The following is a 12,493-nucleotide window of genomic DNA, read 5'->3' as shown; positions in this document are numbered from 1 at the left end:
TATGACCAGAATATGTCTTATGCTTTGCAACACCTTTATAACTCATCCCACATTATGTATGCACTACACAGTATGAGTCCTTCTGCTGATTCTTGGTTTTCTTCTATTTTATTGGCTTCCTTTACTTTTCTGGTAATGTGCATTGATTATATCCCTGCTTGCCATTTTAATGAATATTATCCTGGGTAGTTGTTCACAATAACAGTACTCATTGAAAAGACTTGCCCAGTATACCTAGTATTATATGAGAAACATAATACTTTCATACTGATCTCTTTGTTCTTCTTATCTTTATCTGTTACACTACTATTATGTAATTACTTGACTCTGAAAGATAACATATGTGATCTTGCTATTATGAAGTAGGTCCTTTTTATAACGCAGGTATCTGTATAGCTCAATTATAGAGCTAATGGCTACCTAGTGAAAATTAGTTATGCTGATTATTATTTGTCAATTCATGAGTACATGTCTGCCTATGAGTCTCATTTACTTTAAGGGGGAATCTAGAGGGATAACACACACACAAGGTTAGTTGTTAGCTTACTTCAGGTATTTCTAGAGAAGCGGGGCTAATACCCTTCTTAGATGATGGTAAGTCTAAGTGTAGAAACAAGTGAAAGCTGACTCTGTGAGAAAGTCTTTAGCATATTATGTGATCTAAAACAAAATAATGTACTTTACAGGATTGATAAACCATCAGTGTGAGTCTTTGCACAGAGAAAGGAAGGAATGTAATACAAATACAAACAGAAATAAGGAAAATTATATCTTCCCCTTTGGAATCCTAAATGGAAACAAACTAGCTTATAAACAGAATATCTTAAGTCACAGATCAGCGCTGCCCAGATAAGGTGAAACTGAGCACCGGGAATGCCCCCAGCACGTCCTCTCTTTACCCAGGTAAATATTATGTGAGGATACATTTAGCCAGACAAAATTTAGCCAGTGAGTGAGATGGGGAAAATGTTAACCATTGGGATTGGTCTGGTTGACTCCAAACTCTTTGAATAGGGACATCTATGAGGATCCTATTTAAAATAATTTCTCCTGCTGAGTTTGGAACTTAGTTGTATAAATCTGAGATTTAAATATTTCTCCCCACTAACAGACTAAGTTTTAGCCATATAAGTTATTACTCAGTTACAGTTTAGCTGGTTAAAAAAGAGGCATTACAAGGGCAGGGCTTAAACTTAAGTGTAGCCATATTCATAGCAGGCCTAAAGTTATACAGGCACACATATCTGGATAACTTTAACTTCCACGGCTATATGTGACATGTAGCCAGTTATAGGATGAAAAAACAATTTGGGAGATGCATCAAGTCGCGGTATTTATTTTATATATTTATTTAATTATAACTTTTATATACTGACATTCATTTGCATATCACATCGGTTTACAATTAACGGGGATAATACAAAATGATTTAGGAAGTGAAAAATATAGTTACATGAAACAGGGATGTGAAGGAACAAGATGGGGATGTAGAGGAAGAATAAGGTCCAGATGGCGGAAAGGTAGCTTTAAAAGAGATAAAATGAAGCGAGTAACATGAAAATGAAATGCAATGGATAAACTATATACAAGATTCTGTACTGAAGGCTATTGTTCAAGGAGATCAGCTAAAAGTCGTATAAATAAATTTCTGAAGATTTCCAAGGGGGGGAGGGGGATTTGATGGGTAGAGGGTAGTGGGGCGTGATTATTATGGATAGGCTCTATTAAATAGCCAAGTTTTTAGGTTTTTTTTTTAAGTTTTAGTACAGTGTTCTAATGCATGATAAACAGTGTATATCTCATGACAGAGCACTGTTAGGGTAATATTGCATGATATATGTGATATTTTGCATGTCCCCCACCTTGGTACCCTCTCCTATTATAATGACCTTCTTTGCATGTGATTTACATGCATGAATAATGAAAATGGTTGCAATGAAGGTCATTAATAAGCAATTTGATGCAAATGTTTTATCCTGGCTGACCAAGAAGGTGATCAGCTGCGATAAAATAACGCCTATTTGAAATGCGGTAAATTGGGGCAGTTAGGGCCGCCTCATAAGTTAAAAAATAGTTCAAGTTGCCCGCACGGAGAAGGCCTCCCAAGATCAAAGCATTCATTGGGGTTCAGTGTTCCCCCAACCCCCCTCCCGTACCCCAAAGGACAAGATCCACATTGGGGGTTCTTTTTGCAGCCAGAGGGAAGAAGTTGAAGAGCTATTTTTCCATTGACTCGAGTGTATGGCATTTGAGAAGAGAGTGCCCACTTGGTACTTTTAGCAAAATATCTAAGAGATTTTTTAAGAAGACTAGAGGAAAGCAATGCCCCATCCAAGGAGTGACTAGGTGTGTGCAAATTTGTTTTCATCTGAGTAACCATTTTTTTTAAACCAATAATTTTTGAGCACCAATATTAGCGTTGCATTTCTTTACATAGCACAAAATAAAATTTATATGAGTGATTATGTAAAGCCTGTGAGCAATGCTCTGAAATGTTACACGATGTTAGGTTCCATATTAGGAGCTACCACCCAAGAAAGAGATCTAGGCGTCATAGTAGATAATACATTGAAATCGTCAGCTCAGTGTGCTGCAGCAGTCAAAAAAGCAAATAAAATGTTAGGAATTATTAGGAAGGGAATGGTTAATAAAACGGAAAATGTCATAATGCCTCTATATCGCTCCATGGTGAGACCACACCTTCAATACTGTGTACAATTCTGGTCGCCGTATCTCAAAAAAGATATAGTTGCAATGGAGAAGGTACAGAGAAGGGCAACCAAAATGATAAAGGGGATGGAACAGCTCCCCTATGAGGAAAGGCTGAAGAGGTTAGGGCTGTTCAGCTTGGAGAAGAGACGGCTGAGGGGGGATATCATAGAGGTCTTTAAGATCATGAGAGGTCTTGAACGAGTAGATGTGACTCGGTTATTTACACTTTCGAATAATAGAAGGACTAGGGGGCATTCCATGAAGTTAGCAAGTAGCACATTTAAGACTAATCGGAGAAAATTCTTTTTCACTCAACGCACAATAAATCTCTGGAATTTGTTGCCAGAGGATGTGGTTAGTGCAGTTAGTGTAGCTGGGTTCAAAAAAGGTTTGGATAAGTTCTTGGAAGAGAAGTCCATTAACTGCTATTAATCAAGTTTACTTAGGGAATAGTCACTGCTATTAATTGCATCAGTAGCATGGGATCTTCTAGGTGTTTGGGTAATTGCCAGGTTCTTGTGGCCTGGTTTGGCCTCTGTTGGAAACAGGATGCTGGGCTTGATAGACCCTTGGTCTGACCCAGCATGGCAATTTCTTATGTTCTTATGTTCTTATGTATGTGCAATCGCTCACGTGCTCAGCTTAGAGGGAACTATGAACGAAAGGTATGAGAATTGGGACTTGTGTTCTGATAAGTAAGTGGTACTAAATTCTAAACATTCAACAGGTGGGGGACAACTGTATTAAATTTGGGTGTTGGAAGGATTAAACTTTCTACAAACTGAGTAATGGGAAAGGAAAAGGAGACCAATAGTTCAGGGAATTGGCTTCCATAAATGCAGAGACTTTACAAGAAAAGTGAAGTCACACATTTATTAATCTTTCTTCTTCATTATTATTCATCATCTTTATTTGAATCTAAGTGCTGTAAAGAATTTCCATTCAATTTAATCAACTATCAATAAAGAAATTGGAAACCAAATTGCCTTTCCATGTGATTCTTACTGCTAAATACTGTGGAGATTATCAGTGCTGTTTACAGAGATTGGAAAAAAGGCCTGCTGACTTTGATTAATGGAAAAGGGCTTTGAAGCTAAGCTTCCCCCCACAGGATGCCTTGGACCTCAGAGGTGAAAGCTACCCTGGACAACTGGTTGCAGATAGGATCTTTTCTATTTTTATATGCCCCTGGATCCAGTATATGGGTTCTCTCCCACCCAGGGGTTACATTGTAAGACAGCTAGGTAAATTAAAAGTATCCAGACATACCTGCCTGGATAACTTTCAAACCTATCCAGCAATATGCAAGCATAGCTGGTTAGGTTTGAAAGTTATCGTGCTATGTATATCCAGATAACTTTAGGTCAGTATATTCAGTGGGAGGTTTATCCTACTGAATATGTCTGGTGACTTACCTGGCTAAGTTTAGCTGGAGAAGATATTCTTCTACTGCTCTTCTTAATATTGTCCTGTTAGTTTCTAGGTGACTAGATTTATACGTTTATAATCTATTCGGTCCACGTGCAGGGATAGGTTGGGAGACAAAAGTGAGGCAGATAACTGGCTAACTCACAAAATTTGCATTACCTAAATAGCTATCTCTGAGTACAGTGCTATTTTAATAGGCTAGATTGAAGCCTATTTGCAGTCACAGCTAGGCTACTAGGTGGTGGCAGAAATTTAGCCTAGGCCACCTGGCTTAAACACATCAGCAGTCTCAGCAGCTCAGCAGAGGATTGAATATGGACCCCATGGAGTCAAGCCACCCCAACCGTTTTGGCGTCCAGGAGGTAAATAGCAGTCAAATGTCAGATTTTCCCAAACATTTTTTGTCATGAATGGGGATATTCATCTGTTACGCAGCACATTTTCATGCTGTCCTATGCATATTGGCAAAGATATTCAAAGCAAACAGAAAATGGAGTCTGCCTATATACTCTCCATTACCAGGCACCTCTACATCTCCACAACTAGTAATTTTTAGCCTGTTATATATGTGACTTTTATTCATCTCTCTGAGGTCTCCTAGTCAAACAGATTTAGTCCAATTCAGAGCAGATGTATGACCAACAGGCCCACCTTTTCCTTCCATAGCTTCCTTTATTTCCTCTGGGAGGAATAATACGTTATTTCCTTTTCTCCCATGAAAAATCACAGGAGCTGGGCCATGAAACAATTTTCTATTTACTCTATTCAGTTCTATTGTAATGGAGTCTGAGAAAAAGATTAAGGAATTTTTTTTTTAAAGTTCTGCTTTGGAACTCTTTCTCACTGCTTTTAAAAACATAGCCCCCATGACTGCTGCAGCACATCACATCATTTGTATGTTGAAAAGCATTGTTAACAGTGCTCAAACATCCAACAAACTAACCAGACATATCCATACTGCAACCCTGCCCTACCCTTTCCCATTGAAATCTTTTTCTCACCATTATTATTACAAGTAGAGTATACACTATTGGGATCTAACCTGTAAACGTACACTCAAACTTTCCCCAAAAAAAAAACCAAAAAACCCACAAGGAACACCAAAGGGTAAATTTTGAGTAAGCTCCTTAGTGGTGACATACACGGGTACATTGTACCCACATACATTTAGATAGATTTTTCAAAAGAAACAACTCAGGTAGTTTCTGTTTCAAAATCTGCTTGGACGTTACTTGGGTACAAAGTAAGTACCAGCAAATATTTACAAAAACTATATCTCATCAGCGACTCATATGGGAAACACTGTGCATGTACATTGGAAAATCCAACATGCACGCTACATTTTCTCCCCGGACCTGAACATGCCCCTGAGAATGCTCATAACTTATGCAACAAAAGTATGCAGGGGTATATTTTTTTTAAGTTGCGCCTAGAATGACCAAACATGACAGTCACTCGGTGTGCTTGGCAGACTTATCTGCAAGGAATAGATGCAAAGCATGAAAGAAGGCAGCACATTAAATCATACCTACATTCCCCTCCAGGCAAGCCTGGGAAATGAAGCGAGGACACCGGTACCTTGTAGAAGCTGTTGCATGCTCTTGGTAATCAGCAGAAAAAAAAGAAGAGGGTGAAAGGAACTTTAATAAAAGGAGGCAGTGGCATGCAGTGACATTTATAGCAGGGGATTCAGTCTCACCCACCCTGACTCAGCAGCTGCCTTGTTCTTTCAGTTTCCTCTCCCCTCAGGTCTCCTGCAATCTCACTCCCTCAACCCTTTCTCCCCAAGACACAGAAGATATTTAGAACCTCTATGACAGTAGGCCCATGTTAACATGTTTTGAGGCATGAATAATGAATTACAATATAGTAAACCTCCCATACCAAAACAATGCTCAGACAACAAAAACCCTATCAATGAAAAGGCAACACTGCAAATATTACACCAGGCCCTAAACACCAATACACCTCCTATTAGGAAAACAGAACATGACAGGCGGGCTAAAAATATATGTATCTAAAAATATTGTACAAAAGCTTTTAAAACTACATAGAACCTTTCTTCAGATCAGAGACATTCACAAGACAGGTCCTACATTGTCTCAATAGCTTATATACAGTATTTTTGGATAATACTTAAACACAGTCCAATAAAAATTACCACAGCCTGCCAAGACTGCCATATCAAAAAACATTAACTCTCAGGACTCAAACAGTTACCACCATACCCAGGAAAAAGCAGCACTGCAAATATTACAACAGGCCCTAGAAGGCAAATACACCTCCTAATGAAAACAGAACAAGCCAGACTGCTATAGACCCCTACTCAGAAACTACTCACTAGCAGAATCCTTCACCTTGGTCGCTCTGGAAGACCGACCAACAATAAAATCAAGAAACATAAAAATCAGTCATAATAGTAAAAATATATTAATAAAAAGAAAACATATTTCAAGACAGCTGATGATTAAAACATTCAATAATTTAAACCTCATTAAAATGTTTATAAGTTTCCCAAAACATCAATATAATATTTCAAAAGAGCAGAAACATCAAACAACATCCAATAATGAAACTTATAAGAATTAAAAGCTCTCCTATTCTCCTTACATGGGATTTTTTGATTCACCATCACCCTGAGATTGTCATGGATTGGGGGAAGGGGTCACACAAACTATATCCTCGCTCACATGATTTCACTCACAATCCCTCTCTTTCTGTCTCACATACACACAAATGCTCACACAGCATGCACCCCTTTCCCTGGCTCTCCTACACATGCTCCCAAGCATCTCTCCCCACCCAGTCCCCAGCAATTTTGCTCTGCAGCCCCTCCCCCAAGACCCCCCCAGTCATGCTCCCCAGTCTCCAATCCCTGTCCAGATTCCCCATTTCCTAGCAGTCATACTTCCCAGTCCCCTCTCCCCACCTAGACCCTTTCAGCCTCCAGCAGTTTTGCTCCTCAATCCCCTCTCCCCATCCAGAACCCCCAGCCCCAGCAGTCATGATCCAGCCCCCTCTCTTCACTCAGCGCCCCTGTCCCCAGCTATCTTGTTCCACAGCCTCTCCCCTCCAAGACCCCCCAACATGTTCCCTAGTCCATCCCCATCAGTGATGCTCCCCAGTCCCCTCTCCCTATCCAGGCCCCCAGTAGTCATATTCCCTAACCCCTTCTCCCCATCTAGCCCCCTACCCCAGTAGTCTTGTTCTCCAGCCCCCCTCTCCCCCCAGTCCCTAAATGTCTTGCTTCCCAGCCCTTCCCTCTCCCATTCTCCAGTCATCTTGTTCTCCAACCTCCTCTCCTCTCCTCTCTTTGTCCCTCATAGCTCACCAAAATTTCTCTCAGCTCAGCTCAAATAACGGCACTGAGATCCTAGAGGAAATAGCCACACAGCATTTACTTATCCTCTTGCCTGGGGGGGGGGGGGGGTGCTGCAGCAGGAAGCAGACAGTTTTCTTTGATGAATGAGATTCAACACAAACTGGGAGAGAGCAAATCTTATGTGGGCCTGCTGCCTCCCCACCCCTCACCCCTCGCCAGATTAAGCATAGGCCTAAGGTGCCTATTGGGAAATCCAGGTCTGCCTCCAGCACTGTGAACCAATGGGGCACCCTTTCTCCCCTTGATTTCAGTTATCTGGTATAAAGAAAGCAGTGTGTCCTGCTCTGACGCCCTGGACAAGAAGCAGGCCCTTCACAGAGTTCAAGTTGGTCTGAAAAACATCCCAAAATTAAAAGACACTCAGTGCAGTGAGTCCAATCGGGGCAAAGCCAAGGATTAGACTGAAGAAAAGACTCAATCTTAACTCTAGCAGCATATGCTGGACCCATCAACAGTATGTACAGAGCCTATAATTCTAACACAGAAAGACAGGAGACAAGAAACGCCAGGCATACTAGAGTTACTAGAATGACTCACCAGGGTTAGTGGCCCTCGTCCCAGTACTGGTCCTGGAGGACCAGCTGGAGGAAGTCTAGCAAGTGTCAGCTGGGGGTCCTGGCTAAAGAGGTGTTGGGCTGCGGAAGGTCCATCTCCTCTCTTCAATACAGCGATCAGCAAAGTCACACGATGTTTTCACCTTTGTATGTGCAGTGCCACCGCTAGCATCGCACATTACCAGTATTTAGAATTCCAGGATCTTTACAGCCCAGGCACAACTAATAGGCAATTCTATACTCTCTGGTTAAATAGGCTGTTTTGAGAGAGAGCAGGAAGATGGAATGGCAACAGAGCTGCCTTCCTGGCTCCCCTTTGCCTCTGTCAGTGCAGCTAAAGTACACCAAAAAAATGAGCCTCATTAATGAAAACGCTCATTCTGTGAGGCATGAGAATTTCCTTTTTCACGTGATCTTCATTCAATGCTACCCTCCAGGTGGCGATTATTTTTACTACTTAAATTTTTCACTATAAATGCCACAGCCTTTCTTGCATTTTAGTGCATATAGGTGGTATGCCTAATGAGTTAATTATTCTTTATTTGCATGACAATTACCACTTATACATAGGCAACCTTGATAACATCATTTATTGCTCTTTAAGAGACATGATAAATGGTTAGTTCATAATATGAGTTGTTTATCATTTGATAAACACATTGATGGAAAACATTTACTTCTCTGATCTCCCCCTGTTCCCTGTAACGTTAATTTCATCAGGACAGAAGGTACCTTTCCTAGCCACTAGACAAATGTAAGAACATAAGAACATGCCATACTGGGTCAGACCAAGGGTCCATCGAGCCCACTATCCTGTTGCCAAAAGTGGCCAATCCAGGCCATAAGAACCTGGCAAGTACCCAAAACTAAGTCTATCCCATGCTACTGTTGCTAGTAATAGCAGTGGCTATTTTCTAAGTCAGCTTAATTAATAGCAGGTAATGGACTTCTCCTCCTAGTCCCTCTATTATCCAAAAGAGTAAATAACCGATTCACATTTACCCATTCTAGACCTCTCATAATTTTAAACACCTCTATCATATCCCCCCTCAGCCATCTCTTCTCCAAGCTGAACAGTCCTAACCTCTTTAGTCTTTCCTCATAGGGGAGCTGTTCCATCCCCTTTATCATTTTGGTCGCCCTTCTTTGTACCTTCTCCATCACAATTATATCTTTTTTGAGATGCAGTGACCAGAATTGTACACAGTATTCAAGGTGCGGTCTCACCATGGAGCGATACAGAGGCATTATGACATGTGTGCTCAGTCAGCACACACAAGTCTCCCAGCAGGTAAAAATACACACCCTGTGTAACAGTTCACATACTATTACACGCACAAATGCTGGGCAATGATCAGAATGATGTTTTACACATGTAAACATGTGTTTACCCTTATGAAATATGCAGAAAATCGCCATCTTAGTGTCCCATGAGAAAATCATTTGTATTGTATCTACCTTCAATTATAGTCACAAATTTTGTTAGGATGCAAAAGTACACCTTAAGGAAATGAAATCAATCGTTAAATGTCCAGAAAAGGAAGCACAAATATGCATTTTGGAGTGTGACTGACAAAGTGGTCAACTCAGAAACAGCAAATTTTTTATAAAGACATTGAACATGCGATCACATAAATTAATGAAGGCTTATATATATATATATATTTGTTTTAATTACATTTTTTATTTGTTTATATTCTGCCTTTCGGCACTTCAAAGCGGATTACATTCAGGTACTGTATATATAAACTTTGTGAAATTTGTTTTACAAATTCTCTTTATTCTGTGATGACTCCTTGCCTTTGCTGTCAAGCCTTGGTGTGTTAGATTAAATAAAACAATACAGTTGTGTTTTTATAGTGTGTTTGTGTTCTTGGTAAGAATTTCAACAGTGAAACCTGTAGCATTAAAATGGCATGTTAATGTGCCATTTTAAAAGAAATAATTTCCCCTGGGATTTACTAACCTGAGGTAGAGAAATATCACAGATTAGTAAATTCTACTTTCTTAGGCCAAGATCCTCATAAAAACAGCTACTCTGAAGTTTTTATCTTCCACAGCACCAAATACCCTGCCACAGCATAACCCCTCCTACCCCCCTCCTCTCAAAAGAAATATGTTGGTAGCCCAACCCCCAGCACAAATTCTGACACCCAGCCCACCCAGCTCCCTCCACTAGCCCCCCTGGATCTCTCTTTACTGGAGGTCAGCCTCAGGTTCATGGTGCAGGAGCAAAAGCCCAAATGCTTCTGCCTTGCTAGTGCTGAAATTCAAAGTGGTGCCAGTTGACCTGAGGCTTCTCTTTGCCCCACACAGGTGCATGTTCAGGGCAAAGAAGAGTCTCAGATCAGTTGCTGTCATTTTGAATTTTGATGCTGGAGGGACAGGAGTGATTGGTCATCTCTTCTGCCCTCGAGTAAGTGGGTCAAAACAATTCGTGCAATTCCTCTGAAAGTTAAGTAATGCTAACCACACAAATCAGAGGTACTTGGCAACAATTTATATGCCACTCTTTTTTATTGTACAACATTTAAACTTAAACTTTTTTATCACCCATATAATTTAATGTATAGACCACATTGCACATTTATATCTTATATTACCTTAAAACCTCTACAATATCAAACATTCATTACCCTTCATTCACACCACTCATACCACTCATACCCCTATAACCTCACACACTACCAATATTAAAATGTTAGTCTTATTCTCAATGGTATTCAACTCTTTAGATACAAAATGTCAACAGTGATGTGTTACATATACAGTTCTCTTGTTAATTCTCTTGTGACATAGTATTGTTGTAACTGATTCATTATCTTCAGTTTATACCATTATCTTCTAATTCATTATCTTCATATTATGCATTCATCCATTCATCCAACGAGAGCCTTGTTTCACCCTAAAGTACAGGGCTTCTTCAGGGATCTGCAATACTCAATTGTTTCTTCATGTGTCAACATCAGATATCGAATTCAACACCACTTTCTTAATCAGAAAAAACTTGTTGCTACATCAAGGTCTATAATATTGTTACAACAATGTCAGCTTGTCGAAATCACTTTCACACTGAAGTTGTCTCGATCATCTTACTCCAACAAATGTAAATCTTTACTGTATGCGGTTACTTAATACTGTACCGGATTTCAGCCTTTATATACATTTTTCATACATCTGCTTAATAGCCCGGCAGCGCGTCCTCTCACCAAACCACTCCTTTCAACATAACCTATGTTTCTCGAATAAGTGGGGGCAGCAGGGGACCTAAGGGGAAGTGAATTAGGGGGTGGTTTGTGCCAGAGGCAGGGTTACTTGCTTACCTGTGTTGTGGGGGATGGGGATATTAGCTTCTTTTTTTTTGGGGGGGGGGGGATGGATTTGGCATCTGGCGTGACACAATCCCCTTCACACCTATTAGTCACCTTGTACAAAGTTATCCTCTTACTTTAAATTGACAACTTTGTATATGGTCACTAATATATATATTTATTTCAACAGTTATGTACTCTCTTCTTAATGTTATGTACTTTCTCTTACTATTCTATGCAATCTAATCATGCCGTGTAATTTCTCTCTCATTATTATATGTTCAATGTAAACCGATACGATGTGCAAATAGTTATCGGTATAAAAACCTTTAAATAATAAAATAAATAAAAATCATTAGTTAGAACATAGGGCTAACTGCCCCTTTAAACACTGTGTAGGACCTGAGAGGATCAGCAAGTGTGAGCCTGCCAGTGTTCTCTGGGAAATTTTATGACACCTCTTGAAGTCTAGTTAACGTTCTCTGACTTAACACAGATCATGAGGTTGTTCGTGACCCACATTAATCCATTTTAATATTAATGAGCCACTTTTCATTCAATTGCTTGCAATGTAACTCATTAATGTATTCCAGCGTACTGCCATTATTTTATCTTGCAACATTGGTAACTCTTGGGTGAGCATTATTGACAATGTACACTAATGTACGGTATGTTTAATGCCAAATTTTGCATTTAATATGCATTGCAACTTGCTGCATTATTGAGGCTCAGTAAATAGGTCCCTATATGATATGTGCCATTTCAGTGCCTGAGCATAAAAATGAAAAAGAGGGGAGGAAACAGTATTATAATTGCATCCATTCATCTTAGTTCAAAATAACTAAATTTGAAATGCAAGCAGTGAGGAATCTTTCCACTACCTGATTTTTTTGTAAGCACATTTTCTACAGAGGATTCCGTAGGTCTGTTTATTAACTTTTTAATTCTGGTTGCTGATCCATAGCTGATGGATTCTTCTTCAGCTAGCACAATTGGGAAAAAATATAATTATAATACAGTAGACAATTTTTTTTTCCAGTTTTTCCTGCTTCTTAGTACCATGCAAATAAAAGAGAGCTAATTTATTTAGCATCAGCTCAGTTATC

The sequence above is a fragment of the Rhinatrema bivittatum genome, chromosome 1 (assembly GCF_901001135.1).
Source record: "Rhinatrema bivittatum chromosome 1, aRhiBiv1.1, whole genome shotgun sequence".
Taxonomy (NCBI): domain Eukaryota; kingdom Metazoa; phylum Chordata; class Amphibia; order Gymnophiona; family Rhinatrematidae; genus Rhinatrema; species Rhinatrema bivittatum.
The sequence above is the reverse complement of the archived record's forward strand: the minus strand, read 5'-3'. Positions refer to the sequence as shown.